At 40.5% G+C, this 22,723-nt stretch overlaps 2 protein-coding genes across 13 annotated transcripts in view; one reads left to right on the top strand and one right to left on the bottom strand.

The window, feature by feature from the left end:
• LOC106871349 (polypeptide N-acetylgalactosaminyltransferase 11) overlaps positions 1-12,026 on the bottom strand; it is a 102,176-nt gene extending 90,150 nt beyond the window's left edge. For 3 of the 8 annotated variants that reach the window (XM_089357304.1, XM_089357302.1, XM_089357303.1), the window contains exon 1: positions 11,880-12,007. The gene's annotated coding sequence lies outside the window, so the exon portion shown is untranslated. Of the gene's footprint in view, positions 1-10,135; positions 10,484-11,879 lie in introns of those variants that run through there. The other 5 variants (XM_089357307.1, XM_089357309.1, XM_089357308.1 and 2 more) reach the window with 5 other exon arrangements.
• Positions 1-22,723, top strand: part of LOC106883292 (tRNA endonuclease ANKZF1) — a 478,270-nt gene that overhangs the window by 211,646 nt on the left and 243,901 nt on the right. The window lies entirely within an intron of this gene.

The following is a 22,723-nucleotide window of genomic DNA, read 5'->3' as shown; positions in this document are numbered from 1 at the left end:
TGAGGCACGACCTTTGAACATTGGGCTTCACCGAGGCGATGACTTCTGACCGAGACCTTTGGAAATATGCTGTGTGTGAGAAGACCCGGCAAGCCAAGTGAAACCTAAATCTATGGCCTCAGCCAGTCCACTTATGCGTACCTTCCTTCATTGGACACCAAACTCCACTTGCGAAGACCTGTTGAGGCTCCAATCTGATTTGGCAGAGTTTCTACAGCTGGATGCCCTTCCTAATGCCAACCACTCCGAAAGTGTAGTAGGTGCTTTTACGTGCCACCGGCACGAAGGCCAGTCAGGTGGTACTGGCAACGGCCATGCTCAAATGGTGTATTTTACGTGCCACCTGCACAGGAGCCAGTTCGGCGGCACTAGCAATGATCTCGCTCGAATGTCTTTACACATGCCATCTGGCACAAGTGCCAGGAAGGCAATGCTGGGCACAGGTGCCATTGACGGTTTCGCTTTCGCTTGCCCCAATAGGTCTTCGCAAGCTGAGTTTCGTTTCCAATGAAGGAGACGACGTTGGCATAGGTGCCAGTCGTCAAATTTAATTCGATTTCGATTTCACTTACCTCAACAGGTCTTCGCAAGTGGAGTTTAGTGTCCAATGAAGGAAGGTACGTATAAGTGGGCTGCCTGAGGCCTTCGATTTAGGTCTTCTCACGCACAGCATATTTCCAAAGGTCTCGGTCAGAAGTCATATATATATCATATATTATATATATATATATATATATATATATATATATTAATATTATCTCAGTTATTAAAACTTTCGATAATTTGAATACGTTAATAGTTACCAGGGGTAGCATAATTACACTAAAAAACAAGATATCCCAGCCGCTTTACAGGTTGATATACCGAGTTAAAGTGATACATTTTGAGGATATATGGATAATAACAACAAGTGGAGCAAAACGCATGTCGATGAAAGTTCCTTTAATTCCTACATATATGTTTCAAAACAAATGAGGGCCATTTCACAATGAAGAAAGGGCTGGTGGAGTCATTTATTTCTCTTCAGAGAGATCATAATAAAACATGTAATAACAAGACAAAAACGAAATAATGGGGTAAATTACGAGCTGAGATGTTACATGGTTAGTGACCGTTAGAAGGTTCGTTTACATAGAGTTATAACGGGGTCAACGATATTGTTCCATGGGCTTTCATCGACATGCGTTTTGCTCCACTTGTTGTTATATATATATATATATATATATATATATTGGAGAATGTACGAAAAAACAACAGACGAGGACAGGTGGTGTAAACAACAAAAGGATGTATTAGTATGATGCTCGGGAATACGGAAAATCTTTAACGTTTCGAGCTATGCTCTTCAACAGAAAGAATACGGAGACAAGGAGAAAAACATGGAGAAAAAAAATTGTATAGTGTTCGGTCAATGGTCAATCATAGCTATGGCTGACCGGAAGTTAGAAATTTTACACAGGAGAGCTAAGAAAAGGGGGAGAAAGAACGGTGATCGAAGAACGAGGGGCTGTGTGTGTGAGAGATAGAATGCTGGTGATCTTGACGTATGCATGTGTGAAAATGGGGAGGGGAGAAAGGAGTTGGTCAGTTGTAGTGTGTGCGTGGCATGATGTGAGGGTGTTGGGAGGTGGGGAAGGCATGGGTGGAGTGTGGGTTAGGCTGAGGGTGGGGGTAGAGGTAGGAGTATGTCGGTATGTGGGTGGTGGGTGTAAGGAATTGGATGGGGTGGAGTGGGAAGGTAGAGTAGGAGTGTGTTGGGGTGGGGTGGGAAGGGGAAGGTGGAGGTGGATGTAAGAGAGGGGGAAGGTGGGTATGGGAGGGAGAGAAAGAGAGGAAGAGAAAGAGAGTGAGAGAGAAGAGTGAGAGTGAGAGAGAGGGAAAGAGAGAAGAGAGTGAGAGAGAGGGAAAGAGAGAAGAGAGTGAGAGAGAGAGAGTAAGAGAGAAGAGAGTGAGAGAGAGAGGAAGAGAGAAGAGAGTGAGAGAGAGAGAGTAAGAGAGAAGAGAGTGAGAGAGAGGAAGAGAGTAAGGGTGAGAGAGTAAGAGAGTAAGAGTGAGAGAGGGGAGAGTAAGAGAGAGGAGAGAAAGAGTAGGGGTGAAGACAAGTGGGAGTGAAGAGAAGTAGGAGTGAAGAGAAGTAGGAGTGAAGAGAAGTAGGAATGAAGAGAAGTAGGAATGAAGAGAGGTAGGAGTGAAGAGAAGTAGGAGTGAAGAGAGGTGAAGAGACGTACAGAGAAGTAGGAGTCGGAGCAGCTGGGGGAGGAGAGGGGAGAGATGGGTGGTAGGAGGGAGGGGGAAGATTGTTGGATTGACATAGTGCTTTTTACATTGGAGATACAGGGCGACACCTTGGGCACCGCTTTCACAAACACATCAGAAGCATAATGCTATGTATGCCAGGCCAATGTGTCGCATGTAGAAAGACTCATTGCTGTAATACTATTTTGTTATGAAGAGTGCATATAGAAAAAGAGGGTGAGAAGGGAAAGTTAGCTTGTAAGTATCTTAGGTTGTTCTTGGTCAAAAAGAATTATATGCATACATAGGCTAGCGTAGGATGTAGAGGAGAAGATATATAATTATTGGTTTATTATGTAGGTTTGGAGTAGGGTAACGTAGAATATGTGTTAGGTATTTTGTGTGTTTATCTATAATATAAGTTTGGTTTGGTGTAAGTGGTTAAGGGGAAGTAATGCACTGGAAAGTATACTAGTAGGGGTGAGGCTAGGAATGTGCTGCTTAAACGGTAAGGTCAGCTTGCCCCCTTTTCCAGAACCGCCACAGCCTTTGAAGGAGCTACTTACTGCTTCTACCTCAAGGTCATCAAAATTCCTTCAAATCATCAGAAATTACAATTGTGTGTTTCAGATGACTTCTTTCGGGGCTAATGTTGTTACAGACAGTGGTTGGATGCCTAGTTTCAAGGTCCAGGGACAGGTGTACCATCTTATCAGGTCACTCCAGCCACTACAAAATTGCAAGCCTTCGTTCCTCCAAATTTACTTCATTTCCAACTACAGTAGGCAACTTGGTGTGTGGTTCAGCGTTTCCACCACCTGCAAACACTGACATTGACATTTTGACAGGGACGCTCTACTCAGTCTGCAAAACATGCTTCATGAGCACAACAGCTATATTTGCAGTTTCAAATACGCCTTGCAAACAGCCCCTTCACCAAACTTCACCATCCAGAATATGGATTGGATTGGCCAAAGGGCTATTCTGGCTCCGAAGAATAAAACTGTTAAACATATTAATGATCAAATGCTAAAACTCATTCCTTGGGATTGCTATATATATAAGTCTATCGATAGAACTCCTGACCCCGAGGACGTCATCGACTATTAAATAGAGGTACTAAATTCCTCTCAGCCCCCTGGACTACCCCCACACATTCTGAAACTTGGTGCTCCTATAATGCTCATTCGAAATTTGGTTCCGCCTGTTATATGGACTGTTAGATATGTAATTCGTCTGACGTTCCGTGTGTCACTGTGGTTCGTCTGAGTTCATTGTTTCATTGTTGTTGTCTTGTGTGACTGTCGTAGTAAAATGTCATTGATATATATGGTGGACATGATTCTTGTTTATGCATAACGAACATTGGGTGAGTGCGTTCTTTGTATGTAATTGAATAATAAATGTAATAATTAAATTTGTATAACTCGTTGTGTTATCTCTGTGAGTCTTCCGAGGGAAATACAACAGAGTTTATTGGCGTCGCCGATAGGATCGATAGGGCTGATAGGATACATGCTTACTTTACCGTAAAATTATTCATCGTAATAACAATGGCTGAAAAACAGACAGTAGAACTTATTAAATTGTTTAGGGAACAAATGGACAAGCAAATGCAACAACATCAGAGAGATATGGACGCTCTGTTAAAACTGTTTGGTGCTCGACAAGTTGAAGGCGATCCTAGTGGCTATTTTTCAGCTGCTTCAACAATGGTGTCGATTCCACCATTTGCTGCATTTGATTCAGCGACAGACCTATGGCCTGATTACTGGTCAAGATTCCGTACGTTTGTGGCTGCTAATGCTGTACCTGAAAAACGCATGGCACAAGTGTTCCTGACCAATCAGACTGCTACTGTTTACAAGCAACTTGCTAATCTGGCTACCCAATAAAATCCACCTAAAGATATCAACTTGACAATGGACGAAATCGTTGACTTCATGAAAGAACAGTTTGACCCAAAACTTTTCATTGTGAGAGAGCGTTTCAAGTTTTAGAGTGATATGCAGCGGAAGCCAGGTGAAACTCTCCAGGAGCTGGCAGCACGTATACGCCAGGATGCAGCTACCTGTGATTTTCCAGCGATCACCAACCCACAGGATGAAGCTCTGAGACAGAGATTCATATGTTCAGTCAATAATGAAGCGGTTCTGAAGGCGCTTTTTAAGATAAAAGACACAGAACTAGATTTTGCCCATGCTGTCCAAGTTGCCATCGAGACTGAAGACGCAGCAAAAGTTGCAAAAGAAACTGTATACGGTTCCAAAACCAAGCAGGTGTACAAGGTCCAACAGAACAAGAACAAGAATAAGAGTCCTCAAAAGAAACATCAGCAGTCTTATTCCACAAACCAGGAGAAATGCTACCGATGTGGAAAGGCCCACAAAGCAACAGACTGTCCTTTCAGGGAAATCAAATGTCATTTTTGTGACAAAAAGGGACATTTGCAAGCGGTGTGTAGGAAAAAACAACATCAGCAACGCAATGGTCACTCACAAACTCCCGTGAAAAGAATCACAAAAGTTGAGATAGTCAAGGTGATCCTAGGTGAAGTTTCCTGAGACACTCATAGTTTAAGTGTGCCAGTAACAATCCAGAACAGACTGTTCACAATGGAATTGGACACTGCTACTACAGGCAATTTTGTTTCCTTGTCAGTCTGGAAACAACTTGGAAGACCAAAGCTGCAAGATGTCAAGCATCGCTATGAATCTGCCAGCAAGCACAACCTGCCTGTTCTAGGAACTTTCATGGGCCAAACCAAGGATCCAACAACTGGTAAGCAGGATCTTATACCTTACATAGTCACCAAGATCTCTGATCTTAATTTGCTGGGTTGGAATGCTATCCAGACTCTGGGAATTTCTGTGGACACTGCTCTAGGTTTGAAAAGCATAGACAGCCAAGCCAAGAGGGAAGGTGCAGAAGGGATACACCCAAAGACCTCAAGTGAGCCCTATGTTTCCCTGCAGCAAGATTGTCACAACATGTGTGATGAATTTCCAGATCTTTTCAAGCAAGAATTGGGATGTCTCAAGAACTTTGAACTGGAAGTGAAGTTCAAATCGGACGCAACACCAGTCTTTCACAAGGCACGTCCGGTCCCGTTTGCTCTTCCTGATGACCTAGCCAAGGGAATCTGGAAGCCAGTTCAGTTCAATGAATACGGAACGCCAGTGGTACCAATTCGTAAAGCACATGCTTCAAGCAACCTGAAACCCAAACTACGAATTTGTGGTGACTACTCTGTGGGAATTAATGACCAACTTGCTGATCACCGTCATCCAATGCCACTCCCTGCTGAACTGATACAGAAACTCGGAGGTGGATTCAGATATACAAAGATAGACCTTGCTGATGCCTATAATCAGATCAAGCTGGCTCCAGAGAGTCAACGCAGACTCGCACTCACCGTGGAGTACTCCTGCAGCAACGACTCCCTTTTGGAATAAAGTCAGCACCTGGTTACTTTCAGGAGATCATGGAAAACCTGACCCATGATCTACCTGGAGTGGCAGTCTTCCAGGATGACATGCTCGTCAGTGGGAAAGATGCAAACAGTCACCTAAACAGTCTGCTCACACGTCTAAGCGTGTGGTTCGTCTGAGTTCATTGTTTCATTGTTGTTGTTTTGTGTGACTGTCGTAGTAAAATGTCATTGATATATATGGCAGACATGATTCTTGTTTATGCATAACGAACATTGGGTGAGTGCGTTCTTTGTATGTAATTGAATAATAAATGTAATAATTAAATTTGTATAACTCGTTGTGTTATCTCTGCGAGTCTTCCGAGGGAAATACAACACCGCCGAAACAATGCAATGGGACACGTTAGATCGTTAACTCCTTATCTCCCGATCTAATTGAGGCCACAATAATCATAGGGTGCAGTCGAGGCAACGTTGTGCTCATACCGAGGATGCATCTTTTCCCATCAGGAGCAGACCTACCTTTCACATTTCGGAGGTCCCAGTTTCCAGTCAGGCCATGCTTTGCAATGTCAATTAACAAAGCACAGGGGCAAATGCTGTCTGTCGCGGGAATACATTTGGGGGAGTCGTATTTCTCTTATGATGAGCTTTACGTTGGCTGCTCGCCTGTGGGCAGCAAGAGTGGTGCTTTCGAGTTCGTTCCACAAGGAAAAACAAAAAACATTGTGTACAGGGAGGTTTTATAGGATTACTTCACTTCCTAATTTAAAAAATTTTTTTGCCTTTTTGTCAGTAATTTCTAAGTAGGTGTAGGTTAATATTCATTGCAGCGCACTTGACACTTTCAACCATCAGCTGTAAAAAGGCTGATTCTTGCGGCGTTACAATGCTTCATTACAAATCAGACTCTGCTCATAAATCAGCTGTTCTTCCTCACCAACCCCAATTCGGCGGGCATTGGAGGACCATGGACATGTTACTATTTCACTTCCGTACGACTCTCAAACAGTCAACAATGCTTTTGTGACAACATTTACATTTTTAGGCGGTTCCCTGAAATTACTTCACACTTTACCAACACCTGGCCTCTGCTTAGCTCTATTTCCCTCCCTTCTTCAGCACAGCAGCCTCATCTTCTACATCCGACGTGCATGCAATATCTCCCCCCTTCCATCTCCTCTCTCAACATAACAGTTTACATCAGCAGCAACAGGATCGCAACATACAATTTGAAAACCAAGCAACATATCATTTTATACAACAACAAATGTAATCATAACGACGATCAATGAAACAAATGGATAAAAATAATTACATGAAGTAATTACATGCCATTCATCATCTCATCTTGTTCGCCTGTCAGAATGACGAGGACCATCTGATCTTCCAAGAGGGGGGTGGGGAGGTCATCATTGGTGAGTGCGGAGATGGCTGATAAGCCCAATTTGTGCTTGGAAAGATCTGCTGCTGTAGGGACAGGGAATGGTAGCAGGTGCCGGGGGCTTCAAAGCATTGTTCTTTCTGTTCTGCCTGCGCTTCTCTGCAGCAGCTTTCCTGTCACTTTCATATTGGCGGGGCACCGTTGTGAACAGCGGCCTGCCACTTGGTCCTATCTAAAGCTGTCTGCTCCCATGATGAGGGGTCAATGTTGAAGGCCTTCAGTGATACCTTTGGGCTGTCTTTAAACTGTTTCCTCTGGCGGCCATGGGAGCGCTTGCCATGCTGGAGCTCACCAAACAGAAGCTTCTTGGGTATTCTGTAGTCTGGCATGCGGGCTACATGACCAGCCCAGTGAAGCTGAGTTTTCATCAGGATGGTAGGGATGCTTGGGAGCCCGGCACGAGTGAGGACTTCTGTGTCTGGTATCCTTTCCTGCCAGCTTATGCGAAGTAGTTTCCTCAGCCTGGTGGTGTGGAAGTGATTTAGTTTTTTGGCATGGCGTTGGTAGATGGTCCACGACTCACATCCATAGAGTAGGGTAGTGAGTACGACAGCTTTGTAGACCTTGATCTTTGTCATGGAGGTGATGCCTCTTCTGTTCCATACATTCTTGTGGAGTCTGCCAAAGGCAGCACTTGCTTTGGCGAGTCTGGTGTTGATCTCATCATCAATGACTTACATTGTGGGAAAGCGTACTGCCAAGGTAGGTGAATTTGTCAACCGCGTTGAGTCTTTGCCCGTTGATGGAAATGTTGGGTTCTACATATGGTTTTCCCAGAGCGGGTTGGTGCATCACCTCGGTGTTCTTGGGGACGGTGTTAGTACGCCATAACAATTTACATCAAATAACAAGACTTCAAAAGTCGATAAATCTAAATATATACATCCTCTCTCTCACCATTATATTTTACATCAAATACAAAATATTCAAAAGTAACAGGTCATTTTACACATCTCCATGACAGAGGTGTTGTGATTCATCTATTCAGCACCACTACACTCTTGCCGGTCTGACATATGGTGAGTAGATGCTACTGTTGTATATTTTCAACCTTACCTGTATTTACTTACCCATGATTAATTCCCCTCTTTCCTCCATAGGGCATTTGTTCTGTTCTCACAGAGCATGAAGTTTTGTAACAGCACATCCACTGCGAACGTTTTACACAACCTTCCAGGGCTACCTACCAAATTGTTACAATTGTGAGAACGATAACACAGCCTTTTCAGGGCCACCTCACATTTTATTGTTACCCCTTCTTAGAGTTGCAATGCTCTTTGCAGGGCTTTCTATCCAGTTGCAAATTGATTGGTCGCGTGTTAACTTATATCAATCTTTGCCTCAATAATCATAATTGAATAGAATCATTAACAGTACTTTAAAGCAATTCAGCCCCGAGCAACACCGGGCACTTCTGCTAGCATATTTATATATGTTTTGTAATTTTAATTTTGCTAGTGAAATGAAACAATTGTAGGTGAATATGTTAATTAATTAATAAATTAATTTGTATCCATTAGATCTCTCTCTTTTCCAACTCAATAATAATATTTGATATTTTATATCTTATATATATAGGCCATTTCTCTCAGCTGGATGTCATTTTTCTTACCTTCTGACATTTTTTCTCATTTTTCCTCTTCTATTATTTTCTTCTATTTATTCTATTCCTAATTTCTCCCAGGTGTTACTCGTTACAATGCGTCTTGGCCTAACGGCCTTAATGTTTGTCTTTGTTGATTATTTACTCTGTATGTCCACTTTGTCATTGTTTGTTCGTTCGAAGCTCTAACTCTCCACAAATTTTGTATTTTAAAAATTTCTGAATGCTGCTGTTTTATGAAGACTTCCTATCTTGTCATTGAAAGCTCAAAATAAGGAGTAATTAACAGTTGACAACTGAGGAGGGGTTAGACTTCTTTTGACATTTTGTCCCGTACTTGTCTCTCATTACGTGTTTACATATTTTCCCCTCTTTGGTGATGTCCTGTTCTTATTGTAGATCTTTCTGATTTGGCAGACACTACTTGTTTTCTTAACGAAACACTTTCAAACTTGGGACACTGGTAGAATGTGTCATATAAAACATCTTTTAACTCTTACTGTTATTGAGAAAAGTTTATATTTTTATTTCGTGTTAAAATTGTCGTATTTCGGTAATTTTAACCAATCACTGACGTCTATTGAAGTGAAAACAATACTGCTGTGGATTGTCAACAAAACGTTGTGGCGGTGTAATGGGATATTTTCCCTTGAATAAAATTAGTGCCGTTGTTTGTCAACAACAACTATCGGCGGTACTGTTATTTATGACATCGTTCGTGCGTTTGTACGGGTTTTAGCATTAGGGTTTTAGGGTTAGGATTCGGGTTTTAGAATTAGGGTTAGGGTTAGGAACGATGTCATAAATAACAGTACCGCCGATAGTTGTTGTTGACAAACAACGGCACTAATTTTATTCAAGGGAAAAATCCCATTACACCACCACAACATTTTGTTGACAATCCACAGCAGTAATTGTTTTCACCTCAATAAACGTCAGTGATTGGTTGAAATTACCTAAATATAACTTTTAACATGAAATAACTTCGAATATGAAAATTTTTCTCTGCTCTATAAGACAAAATATACAAGTATACGAAGTTTTAAAGTGTTTCGGTAGAAAACACACTAAATAAAAACTAAATAAAAAATGGTGTCCGCCAAATCAGAAAGTTCTCTTATTGTATATTTTTTGGTATTTTGTCCTGTACTTGATGTATTTCATACATATATATTCAAATGCTTACATTCGAAATAAGATATTACTACTGTTAATATTATCTGTGGTGAATATTTGTAATTGACAATAATAACAACAGTAATACAGGCAATTCCTGGTTTAATAGCATTATATAGCTATAAAATTAAACATTAGTACGAAGCATCAACCTGTTTAGAAACAGGAGTTCCAATTCAACCACCAAAAAGCACCAAAATAACAGATGAAAACGGATGAAGAATTAAGAAATTAAAAAGCATACCATTAAGGATTATGCCATTCAGATGCTCATATACCATGGCTTTGGGTGCTGACCCAACAGGCCTCAACCTTCATCAGCATGAGTTACTGAAGAAAAAATTCTAAATCCACCATATAAATCCATTAGCCTTTTCTGGCTTGATTTGTGCCCAAACCAGGCCACATGGTGCAAATATTCGAATGCTTACATTCGAAATAAGATATTACTATTGTAAATAATATCTGTCATGAATATTTGTAATTCATAATAATAACAACAGTAATATAGGCGGTTCCAGGTTTAATAGCGTTATGCAGCTATAAAATTAAACATTAGCACGAAGACTATGGATGTTTAGAAATAGGAGTTAAAGTCACAATTCAACTACCAAAAAACACCAAAATAACAGCAAAATAAACCAGAACGCTAATGAATTTATAACGTTGTAGATTTAGAATTTTTTCTAATGTTTAATTATATACATATTTAGTTTTGACCCGCAGAAACGTCAAATTTCATCATATGAAAGAATGCCGTAAAGCCAAACAGATAGATACATAAGTAGATAGATAGGTACATAGGTAAGACAGACAAGTGCACACACATACATCACAAAAAAAAAAGGACGGAAACACATGACCATACTCATATACATACATACACACACTCCAAACACAGACACATATGGAGACACAGCCATATATAACAGACACATGTACATAGTCACACAAACCCATATACATAGACACACGCAAGTACACACAAACACATGAATATGCAGAATACATACATACATACACGCATACATACACACCCACACACATTCATATGTGCATACACAAGCACACACATGCGCACAAACAGACAAAAAAAACAGAACGCAGCTCCAATAACGGTCAGTCAACATCCATTGACAAGGTTGCAAAAAGCAGCGAAAACTTTGGAAGGAAAAGTATAAATAATAAATGAATGGAAATCGAACCGGTGAGTGTGTTAGATAATAAAGGCATTAAGACAGTACGACTCTCCATATACACAACAAAATTTGCTTCAACACACGAATTCACATAAACAATCTTGCAGACCAGATACAAAAACGATATATTTACACACACACATTTGTAAATGATCAAGTAAATATAATTTACAATAAAAATTTGCAGATTTATTTTCATTAAAATATCAGCGTCTTCAGAGCAAAACGAGAAAGTGTAATAGAGGATGATTTCCCAACTCATAAACGAAAAATGTACTAACATTGATAGAAATTAAATTCTTATTAACTATAGTTGAATGTAAAATGAATAGCAATCCACTAGAACCGCTTATCGCATAGGAAACAACGAACTTACGACTCCCTAATAATTTCCACCATATTAAGAATTAACCTTATTTGTTTCTCAAAAGATTTTGTTTAAAATATAAAGTAAAAACGATATTGGTCAAAATACTTCAGGCTTAAAATTTGTAACTCATCTGCCAAATATTGTAAATTAACAGATTTGAAAAACATTGAAATAATATCTTCAAAACTTATCTTGTATATGAAAAAAAAAAAAACGCGATTACATCCCTGAATTTGCGCGTGTAAATTTCTATTATTATTAATATAAAAAAGGAAAAACATGAAAAGATTTTGCTAAAATAAATTCGTAACATTTCGATGTACGAAAACAATAAAGGTGGAGGGAGAGTTCAATCATCTAAGTTTGTATTTGTATTGTAGAATATTTTCAATTTACTTTGTAAAATTGCGTTCACTTACCTTATTGATTCTTTAAAAAAAATTAATTAATTTGTATCGCAGTCGAAATGAAAACATGCGACGTATTTCGCATCAATTAAAAGTGACATTTTGAAAAACACAAAGTATAAATAGAAGTTGTCTCCCTTGAAGTGGTAGACGAGGCTGAAATGTTTACACACACGCATACTTAGCGGTATTTCGTCTGCCGCAAATTCCGTCGAGGTTGACTTTGCCTTTCATCCTTTTGGGGTCGATAAATTAAGTACCAGTTGTGTACTTGGGTCAATCTAATCGACTGGCCTCCCCTCCCCCAAAATTTCTATAGAGGGTTAGTGGGAGAAAAGTGCGACGACGTTCTCGGGGAAACTCTAGGCATCGAGGATAATCAGCTAAGCAGTCTGTTCAGGAGAACTTTCGGGCCGGGGCCCATGGATAATTTCCAAAGGTCCCTCGCCTGGCAGTGCTACCGAGGTGCGCTACCTGTTCGAGATAAACTCTACCGACATGGAAGTGCCGTCAACCGGGCCTGCCCGAGGTGCGCTCAGGACGACGAAACCGTTCTGCACGCACTCGTCCAGTGCCCGAGCATTGCTGACCTGTGGGTCTATATCGAACAGCTACTGTCACGTGTAGGACGGATCCGGCTATCAGCTAGATCCATCGTGAGAATTGACCCGCCGACCTCCTTTAACCAGGAGGGCAAGGCAATTTTCCTATGCCTAGTGGCTGTAGCGAAAGAGGTGATATGGTGGACCCGTTTGAAAGGGTTAAAGACAGACACTTTCCTCTTTGGCCAAGGCCTCATCAACTTTTTCAAGTTCCACTTGAAAAGGAAGATGAGAGTAGAGAGGGAAGTGCTGTCTCATAGCAAATTCGTTGAAAGATGGGTGACTGTTGGAAAAATGGCCAGTATAAACGGACCAATTCTGAGAATACACCTGTAGAAAAAAAAAAAAGGTAATGTAAAAGGAGAAAGGGCTCTATACCCCTTTCTTACTTTTTTCTGACCAGGCTCCCGTGGTTTTATGGGTTTTTCCACGTGTAACCTTTCCTTTTTCGAAGCGCCTCCCCCTTTGGGAGTTCTACTTATTTATTTATTTATTTATTTATTTATCTATTTATTTATTATATCTTTCTCCGTTTTCTTCCTCTGTTTAGATGAACTTTCCTACCTTTTCGGACAAAACCTTTTGTAACCTTCGTCCTGTCTTTGTTCTTATATGTTTTTCATTGATATTAGCCCTTGTGGCCAATAAAACGAATTAATTATTATTATTATTAAGGCGGCGAGCTGGTAGAATCGTTTGCACGGTGGACGAAATGCTTAGCGGTACGTTCTGAGTTCAACATCCGCCGAGGTCGACTTTACCTGTCATCTTTTTGGTGTCAATAAATTAAGGGTACTACTTAAATATAGAGGTCCCGACGCATCTAACCCTAAAACTAACCCTAACCAACCCTAGAACTAACCTTAACCCTAACCCCTAACGAGTGTGTACTGTAAAAACATCGTTACGCAGATGCATCCGGATCTCTGTATTTAAGTGATGCCAAATTAAGTACCAGTTGAGGACTAGAGTCGATATAATCGACTATCCTCCTCCCCCAAATTTCAGGCCTTGTGCTTATAATAGAAAGGATTATTATTATTATTATTATTATTGAGTGAGTGAGAGAGCAGTGCATGCCATCAAAGTGACACCGGGGTAAAATATACGAAGCTCAGGATACGCATCATGATTACCCGTCTGCTTATGGTACACTAAGCACATACATCACAACCCTGTGTGCGTGACATGGTGATCTCATATCAAGATAAACAGCGCATGACCTTGCAGGTGGGGTCCAGTTAGAATTTTCTTCGGGTCGAGTAGCCCATCCCACTCAAAAGGCCCATGAATAAGAGTTGTTTAAGGATGTTGAACGAAACAGCCATATTTCCAAAGGTGAATTATCCAAACCTCAAAGAATTCCTCTCAACACATGACTACGATACTCCCCGACTACTTCTGCTCGTGATCAGAGAGGCACATATCATTAGCCACTAATGGACACGCTCAACCGGTTAAGGTCAAACAACTGATAAGCAAATCTGTGGTATTGAGCAGAATATTTGCTGTAGCCCATCTTTTATACCAAAACAAAATAATGTACATGATAACACTTCCAATCAGTTAAGATCAGAAGCCATGAGAGCCACTGCCTGGTACTGCATCAGGGCATAGTTACTGCCTAGTACAATTTATCATCATCATCATCATCATCGTCATCGTCATCGTCATCGTCATCGTCATCATCATCATCATCATCATCATCATTATCATTATTATTATTATTATTATTATTATTATTATTATTATTATTAAGGCAGCGAGCTGGTTGAATCGTTAGCACGCTGGACGAAATGGTTAGCGGTATGTTGCCCGTCGCTACATTCTGAGTTCAAATTCCGCCGAGGTCAACTTTGCCTTTCATCCTTTCGAGGTTGATAAATTAAGTACCGGCTGTGTTCTGGGGTCGATCTAATCGACTGGCCCCTCCCACCAAAATTTCGGACCTTGTGCCTTGAGTAGAAAAGATTATTGTTATTATTCCTTCGTAACACAGTGTGGGTAGAAAAGCACCGGAGTCTTTAGTCATCTGTCAAATCACAACAAGGACCTCAGACAGATAATACTTTACTTAAAATGTGCGCTGTGCCCAATAAGGCTGCTTTTTGCAAGACATCACTCTTGCATAGTATTTCCAGTTGCCTTAAGAAATCTTGAAGTTTCAATGGGATTGAGCCCAACGCTCCGATCACCACTGGTATCACTTTTACATTACCCTCTCGCATTCCATACAGTCTTGCCATTTCCACTTTCAATTCGGAGTACTTGGTGATTTTTTCAACCTCTTCTCTCACAACATTAATGTCATTTGGTATGGCTACATCAATGATCTGACAGTATTTGTCTCTCTTACATGTGACATTATCCCGCCGACGGTGTTCGATTGCACGATCCGTCTGAAGATCATAGTCTCAGAGTATCGTTACTTTTCCATCCTCCTGCATAACTTTACTTGGTACATGCTCATACCATTTCTCTGTTACTCCATATTGGTATTTACGGCATAAGAGCCAATGAAGATACGCACAAATTTTATCGTGGCAACGCTTGTATTCTTTTTGTGCAAGGCTCTCACATCCACTTAACAAGTGGGTCACATTTTCCACACTCTTTCCACAGAGTCTGCCTTTCTGGGTGTCAGAAGTTTTATAGCTGTTATACTTCACTGAATTGGTAGAGCCTGGTCTTGTACAGCAATGATCAGGCTTTCGGTGGTACACTTCAAATCACCACGCTTAAGCCTTGCCCACGATGCAATATCATCCTTAGCGTCTTGTGTATTTCTTTCAAACTGTCCATGCATTCTCATTTCAAGGTCTTTTCTCTTCTCAGCGCTTTGGTTAAACTAGTCCTTGCCCATCATTTCATCTGCATTTACACCCATATCTTTCGCGGCATATTGCAGCAGGCTTTATCACTATTTATCAACCACTCGGCAAGCGTTCTCCTTTCACTCCTTATATGATGGTCTATACTAATTAGTCCTCTGCCACCATTCTTTCTTTTCATACACAGTCTGTTTACGTTTGCTTTAGGGTGTAGCGCCCCATTCAGCATCATCAACTTTCTCGTCCTTCTATCTAGTGTTGATATTTCCTCCTTAGTCCATTTGAGGATGGACGCACTATATCTGACCACCGCAACTGCCCAGATATTCATTGCGGTAATCAAATTTTTGGCATTCAGGTTGGATTTATTATTATTATTATTATTATTATTATTATTATTATTATTATTATTCGGTAGTTTTATTTTTATAACGTGCTTTCACTTCACTACCGAGCGCAGCTCTGTGTGCCTTGGGTATGTGCTGTGGTTTGCTGTGATGCTCTTATGGTTACTGTATTGAAAGTGTTTTGCGTAGGATGTGTGCAGTGCCCAGTAGTGCAATTTTCTCTATGTTATAAATATTTGTAAGTCCTGGTGTTTTTGTTATGTATTTGTCTGAATATTTTTTTATTATACTTAAGGCACCTACTATGATAGGAATTGTTTCTGTTTTTAGATTCCATATTCGAGTTACCTCTATTTCCACGTCTTTGTATTTTGAAAGTTTCTCCATTTCTTTTAGGGAAACGTTGTCATCTGCTGGTATTGATACATCAATTAGAAAGCATTTTTTCCCCTTCATGATCTTTGACAACTATATCTGGTCTATTGGCCTTAATTTCTCTATCTGTGTGTATTGGCATATCCCAGAGTATGGTTGCTTTCTCGTTTTCTGTGACCTTTTCTGGCGTGTGTTTATATCATCTTTTTTCTGTTGTTATTCCAGTGTTGGCATAGCTTCCAGTGTATATAGGTCCCAGCTCTGTCGTGTCTGTGAATATTTTCCTTCTTAGTCAGGACTGGGCAGCCAGAGATAATATGATTTATTGTTTCTTGTCCATCGTCACATATTCTGCAGTTACTTGTTATGTTTCTTTTCATTATGTTTTTGGTAATTTCTGGTGGGGAGGCTTTGGTCTTGTGCAGCAATTAAAAATCCTTCAGTCTCTGCTTTGAGTCCTGAGCTTCTCAACCATTGCTGGGATTTTTCTCTGTCTATTTCTTTTGCATTTAGTTTAGCCCAGTATTTACCATGCAGGGGCTTTTCTTGCCATCGTTTTATCATGGTCCGTTGCTGTTCTAGTTTTAGATTGGATTTCATTTGTTTTATAGCTTTTGTTGTTTCTTCTTCGTCTTCTTCTTCTTCTTCTTCTTCTTCTTCTTCTTCTTCTTCTTCTTCTTCTTCTTCTTCTTCTTCTTCTTCTTCTTCTTCGTATTTGTTAGATGATTTGTTGTTTGTATTTGTCAACTTCCTTAAATACTGAAAACAGTTTTTTGTTTTGCTCGTGTTTTGTGGCTATTTGTATTAGTTTTCCTTGCTTCTGAAGTAGGTATTTTTGCAGTCTTATGGTGGTTATTTTATAATAGTTTTCCAGCTGTATAAGGCCTCTACCACCTTCTGTACGTTGTATATATAGCCTTTCTATGTTAGATTTTGGGCGGTGCATCCTAGATCTTGTCATTATTTTTCTTGTTTTCCTGTCTATTTTAGATAGTTCGTTTAGTGTCCAGTTAAGGATATTGTAGCTGTATTTTATAACTGGGACGGCTAAAGTGTTAATACCTATTATCTTGTTTTTAGTATTGAGCTCTGTTTTTAGTATTGATCTAACTCGTCTATAGTACTCTTTCTTTATTTTTTCTTTCATTTGTGTGTGTTGTATCCTATCTAGTTCATTGATTCCTAAATATTTGTATGGCTGGCTTTCGTCTAATTATTTTATTTCATTGGCTTTATCTAGTGTGATGTTTCTACTCTTAACTAGTTTTCCTCTTTTCAGGGTTGCTTTGGCACATTTTTCTAATCCAAATTTCATATCTATTTCTTTGGTAAATCCATGTACTGTCTGTAGTAGTGTTTCCAGCTCTTTATCATTTCTTCTTCTTCTTCTTCTTCTTCTTAAGGTGGCGAGCTGGTAGAATCGTTAGCATGCTGGACGAAATGGTTAGTGGTATGTCGCCCGTTGCTACGTTCTGAGTCCAAATTCCGCTGAGGTCGACTTTGCCTTTCATCCTTTCGAGGCCGATAAATTAAGTACCAGTGGAACACTGGGGTCGATGTAATCAGCTAGTCCTCTCTCACCAAATTTCAGGCCTTTTGCCTTTAGTAGAAAGGATTATTATTATCATTGATTTGAGTCAGGTTCGTTGTTATTCCTGGTGGAATTTACATGGGTAGCGGGTTACCACCTGTAACCTTACTACCCGTACAACTTTCATATTCCAAATTCTTGAAATTTCAAATTTTAAGGGATTATATTTTTTTTCATCCTCTTTCTTTACAATCATGGAACCAAACGGGCATGATGTATTATTTACTTGGCAGATTTACTTGTTCTTATCTATTATTTTGTCTAGCCTGTTATTTTCTAGTTTCTTGTCCGTTTGAATAGGAAAGTCCCACAGAATCTCACAATTATCCGACTCTAGCACACTTTCGACCCTATGTTCATACCATGTGTCTCCAGCTACAAATTCCCATTTCTGGCAAAACTTCCAGTGTAAAACTTTTACTACTTAGTCATGCCTCCATTTCTTACATTCTTCCTATGCCAACTTGGGACATTCTGCAACAATGTGTGTCACTGTCTCGTTCCAACTTCCACAGATTCTACATTTTTGTGACACATTCTCCCCATATACATTTTCCCTCAAGTTGTTAGTTTTTATCGCTTGATCCTGGGCTGCTACAATTAGGCTCTCTGTTTCTTTTTTTTTAATTACCCCACCCTTTTTTAAAAACCAAGTTCAGGATTTTGTTCCACATACTTCTTCAGTGGCTCTCCAAAATTGACCATACAGAGGTTTCTCTTCAATCTGTCTCATGTGCTCTCTTTGAATTTCATTCTTGTCCCTTTCTCCTAGTCCGCACTTGATCACTTGTTCCTTACTCACTGTCTTAAGTAGTTTCTCTGTGCTATTCTGTAAATATTCTAGTATGTTTTTTTTTTTCCATATGTACACACTCTTCTTTCCATATATACACACTCTTCCATCTTAGTCTCTCTTCAGGCACAGCCGGTTGATATCAGTTTTTTGGATGGTGGGCTCCATACACTGTCAACAGCTTTCTAGTTTTTCTGTCAAGTTTCTGTATATCGTTTTTCGGCCAGTCTACAATTCCAACTTCATATCTGATAACAGGCATTGCTCTTGCATTCATTGCTTCAATAACATTTTTCATATTCAGCTTTGACTGCAATAATTTTCTCACTCTTCTTGAATACTTTCTACTGATAATTTGCTCCATTTCCTCATGTTTTATTTCATCTGTTTCCGGTATTCCCAACTACTTATACCACTGTCCTTTCTCAACCGCTTTCATTGTTTACCCATTTGGCATTTCAATTTTTTCGCTTCTTTCAAGTCTTCCTCATTTCATTTTCAACATAGCGCATTTTTCGATTCCCAAATTCCATAACTACATCATTTGAGAAAATGCGAATGGTATGTATAAGATTTTTAAGCTGTTACTCATTTTTCGCATAAATTTTTATATCATTCATAACAAGATGATTTATCTGACCATAGCCGTTTCCCAAATTGTAAGCCATTTTAACTTTACGCAGTATCTAACTGAGCGGTATGATGGCCAGTACAAATAGTAGTCGAGATAAGCTACCACTTTGAAATATTCCACGTCTGATGTTCACTTTCCTAAGTCTTGCATTTTCTCCATATTTTCTGCCATTCCAAACATGCTCATTGTTTTACTTATCCGACTGTGCGGTATCATGTCATATGCATTTTTGTAATCTAATCATGCTACATTTAATCCCACCAGTCTGCCTCTACAGTTTCTAATTATCATTTTGTCAACTAATAACTATTGCTCTACTTTGTTCTCTGCATCTTTCTCTGCTCTTCTAGAAGTAGACTGTTACTTTCTAAATGATAATATAGCTTTTCCCCCAATACACCAGTCGTATGCTTCCACATTAATGGTAAACAGGTTATAGGTCGAAAATTTGATGCAAAAGTGCCTTTCAAAATATCCTTGAGACATAACAGCGTTTGTCCACTTGTCATCCAGGTAGGGATGTGACCATGCAGCAGGCATGTGACCACCCAGTTGTGCAGCGATCCTTTCATGCAACTGTGTGAAGTTTTTAACTTTAGTCTCACTGTATATAGATCGATTCTGACGTCCTTTTGCCTTGACACAGTTGCAAGTTATCTTTCCACCCTTGTTAGCCACTCTGCGCTTTCTTTCTGTCTCACCGGCCTGTTCCACAGTTCTCTCCAAAATATTTTATTTTCTTCTACATCAGGAATCAGTTCCTGATGTTTGTCCCCATCAATTTTCTCAAAAGGACGCCTTCTATTTGGTTGGAAAGTCTATTCTGTTCAAAGCTTTTGCATCTAGCATCTTTTCAGTTTGACCTTTAACGCTGTCACCCTTTGTGATAATTCTTCATGTACTGTTTGCGTTCTTCTTTCTAACCTGTACTGTATATTCAACTTTCTGATTACTATCCCATTCTTGAGTTCTCTTTTCATTCAATTAACCTATTCAATTGCCCCAGTTCTTTCCGCATCTCAGTCATTTATACGATTTGCCTTTGCCTGGTCGGATGCTTCAAAAACTTCTTTTTCCTCCCATATTTTCTTCATCCGTTTCATGAAACCTCATTTATTTGGCTCCCTTCTCAACCAGCATTCAATTACAATTTTGTTTACTTCTTTTTTCCCATTTAATTTTTTTCCTTTTGCATTTTTGATTTCGATTCTGGTCCTGATCAATGGCTTGATGACAACCTGCCGGAGTTTGATCAGACGCTCCTTGCCTGCCGTACGCGGCAGCTTCGTCGTTAACAGTTCCGGTCGCGATAGCGCAATTGTGTTTATTATTTGATTTTGACATCAATCATTTAGAGCAGTGGTTCCCAAACTTTTGCAGGCTACCGCCCCCTTGACACCCAGGCCACATTCCTCTTTCTGAAGCAAATTCAAAAGCAATTGTGTTTCACAAATAAAACTTAACCTAATGAACCCATTATTTTGTTGTTTTTACATGAATCGCCACTCCATTATCGCCCCATTTTTTTTTACATCAATCGCTACCCCATTGTCGCCCCACTTTTCTTCAACACCCCCTTGGAACTTTCCACCGACCCCAGGAGGGGCAATACTGCCCACTTTGGGAACCACTGATTCAGAAGTAGCATTTGAAAAGTTGTGAACCACCAGTATTTTTATCGTGACATCATCACTAGGTGGGTTGCTAACCAAGGCTCAGAGTCCACACCTAACCTCGTATACACTGTAATCACTTCCAGCCTCATTCATGCTGTTGTTTAATACCTTGTATTTGACATTTTCACTCACGGGGATTCTGGTGATAAGGTGACACAACCACCGGGTGATTTTATTGAGACACCATCTCTATAGGAGTTGCCGAGAGACAGACTTAACCCCACCAGACGCCAACCTGGTATTTCAAGGTCTGGGGATGGGCTTACAGCTACTACATCTTGCCCAACGGTGACATGAAGGTAGTTATGGTTAAGGGTAACCTTATTCATCTCCCGTCAAGACGTCACAACCAGATGAAGTTTCATGCCATACCCAGGGCATATTATTATTAGTATCAATATTATTGGATCTTTTTGGCTTGACGGGCAACATTTTTCATTAATGTTTTATGTAGTGTTTTTGGTACCGAAACACTTTCAAACTTCGTATGCTTGTATATTTTGTATTATAGAACAAATAAAAAATTTTGTATTCGAAGTTATTTCATGTAAAAAGTTGTCGTATTTCGGTAATTTCAACCAATCACTGACGTCTATTGAGGTGAAAACAATTAATGCCGTGGAAATGTAAACAACGGTGTCATGGGATCTTTTCCCTTGAATAAAATTAGTGCCGTTGTTTGTCAACAACAACTACCCGTGTTACTCTTATTTATGACATCGTTCGTGCGTTTGTACTGATTTTAGCTTTAGGGTTTTAGGGTTAGGGTTCGGGTTTTAGAGTTAGGGTTAGTTTTAGGATTACGGTTAGGGTTATGATTATTTTTGCCATAACCTCACTCATAACCCTAACCCTAACTCTAAAACTCATAACCATAACCCCAACCCTAACCCTAAAACCTTAACTCTAAAACCTCAGTCTACCCCAGGACGTCGTCAGACTTAAACTCTACCAACCCACTATAAAATTCCGCAGTGGTAACCTCGCTGCCAGTATTGCTCGCCCGGGAGAATAAAGTGAGCGATTGTCTACACTCCCTCTGCCATTCCCCCATCTTAGGCCTCCGCCTGATCCATGTACCTAAGTCCCTGAGGGATTCGAATTGTGGAAAAGCTGTTTAGTGTGCGGTGATCACACCTGTTCATCATCCAGGTAGCGCTGGAGGTGTCTCAGCCTCAACGCGTGCTTGTGCATCATCAGCCAAGGCATCTCCAGTCCACCCTTTAACGGTTCCTGACAGCAGATGGAGCGCCTCCCCTTCCACAAAAAGCGAAAAAAGATCCTTTCCGGCTTGGTCAGCCACAAACTGGGGCAAGGCACGACGGTCAGGCGGTAGGTTATCATAAACACCTGTGTAACCTCGGCCCTCCCTAGCAAGTATAACGGCCTCCCAGACCAGGTCTGGGTTCTGGCCGTCACCTTACTCGTTACCTCGCTCTAATTTTTCTCCACATGGAGATCAGATGCAAACCAGATCCCAAGCAATTTAACCGGGCCCTCCGTCCAACGTCTGACGACACTGTTGGGAGGCATTGACTTGTCACACCAGGTGCCGAGTTGCAAGCCGACTGATTTTTCCTGGTTAATTATTGTCCCTGCCACCGCTTCGTATGTTTTGATGGCATCTTCTACACGAGGTAGGTGCCTTCATCAGATACGATGATGGTAACATCATCCGCATATGCCGTTACACGTCTACCGTAACATAGATCACGCAGGTCTGCCCCCATCGTTCCCAATCTCCGCAGTAGTGGCTCAAGTCCCAGCACATACAGGAGCAGAGATAGGAGGCAGCCCTGGCGAGCCGAACGTTCGATCACGAACGGGCTCGAAAAGAACCCATTCACCCGGACGACAGATTCGACGTTGCAATATAAAGTTTCGATCCAGTCTCGGAAAGTCGGGCCCAGTCCGACTGCCCGGATGACCGCCGCCAGATACCGATGGTCAACACAATCGAATGCCTTAGACTGGTCTAAATTCACCAGTGCCCCACATATGCCAGGA

The sequence above is a fragment of the Octopus bimaculoides genome, chromosome 9, assembly GCF_046866305.1.
Source record: "Octopus bimaculoides isolate indiv1 chromosome 9, ASM4686630v1, whole genome shotgun sequence".
Classification (NCBI taxonomy): domain Eukaryota; kingdom Metazoa; phylum Mollusca; class Cephalopoda; order Octopoda; family Octopodidae; genus Octopus; species Octopus bimaculoides.
The sequence above is the reverse complement of the archived record's forward strand: the minus strand, read 5'-3'. Positions and strand labels throughout refer to the sequence as shown.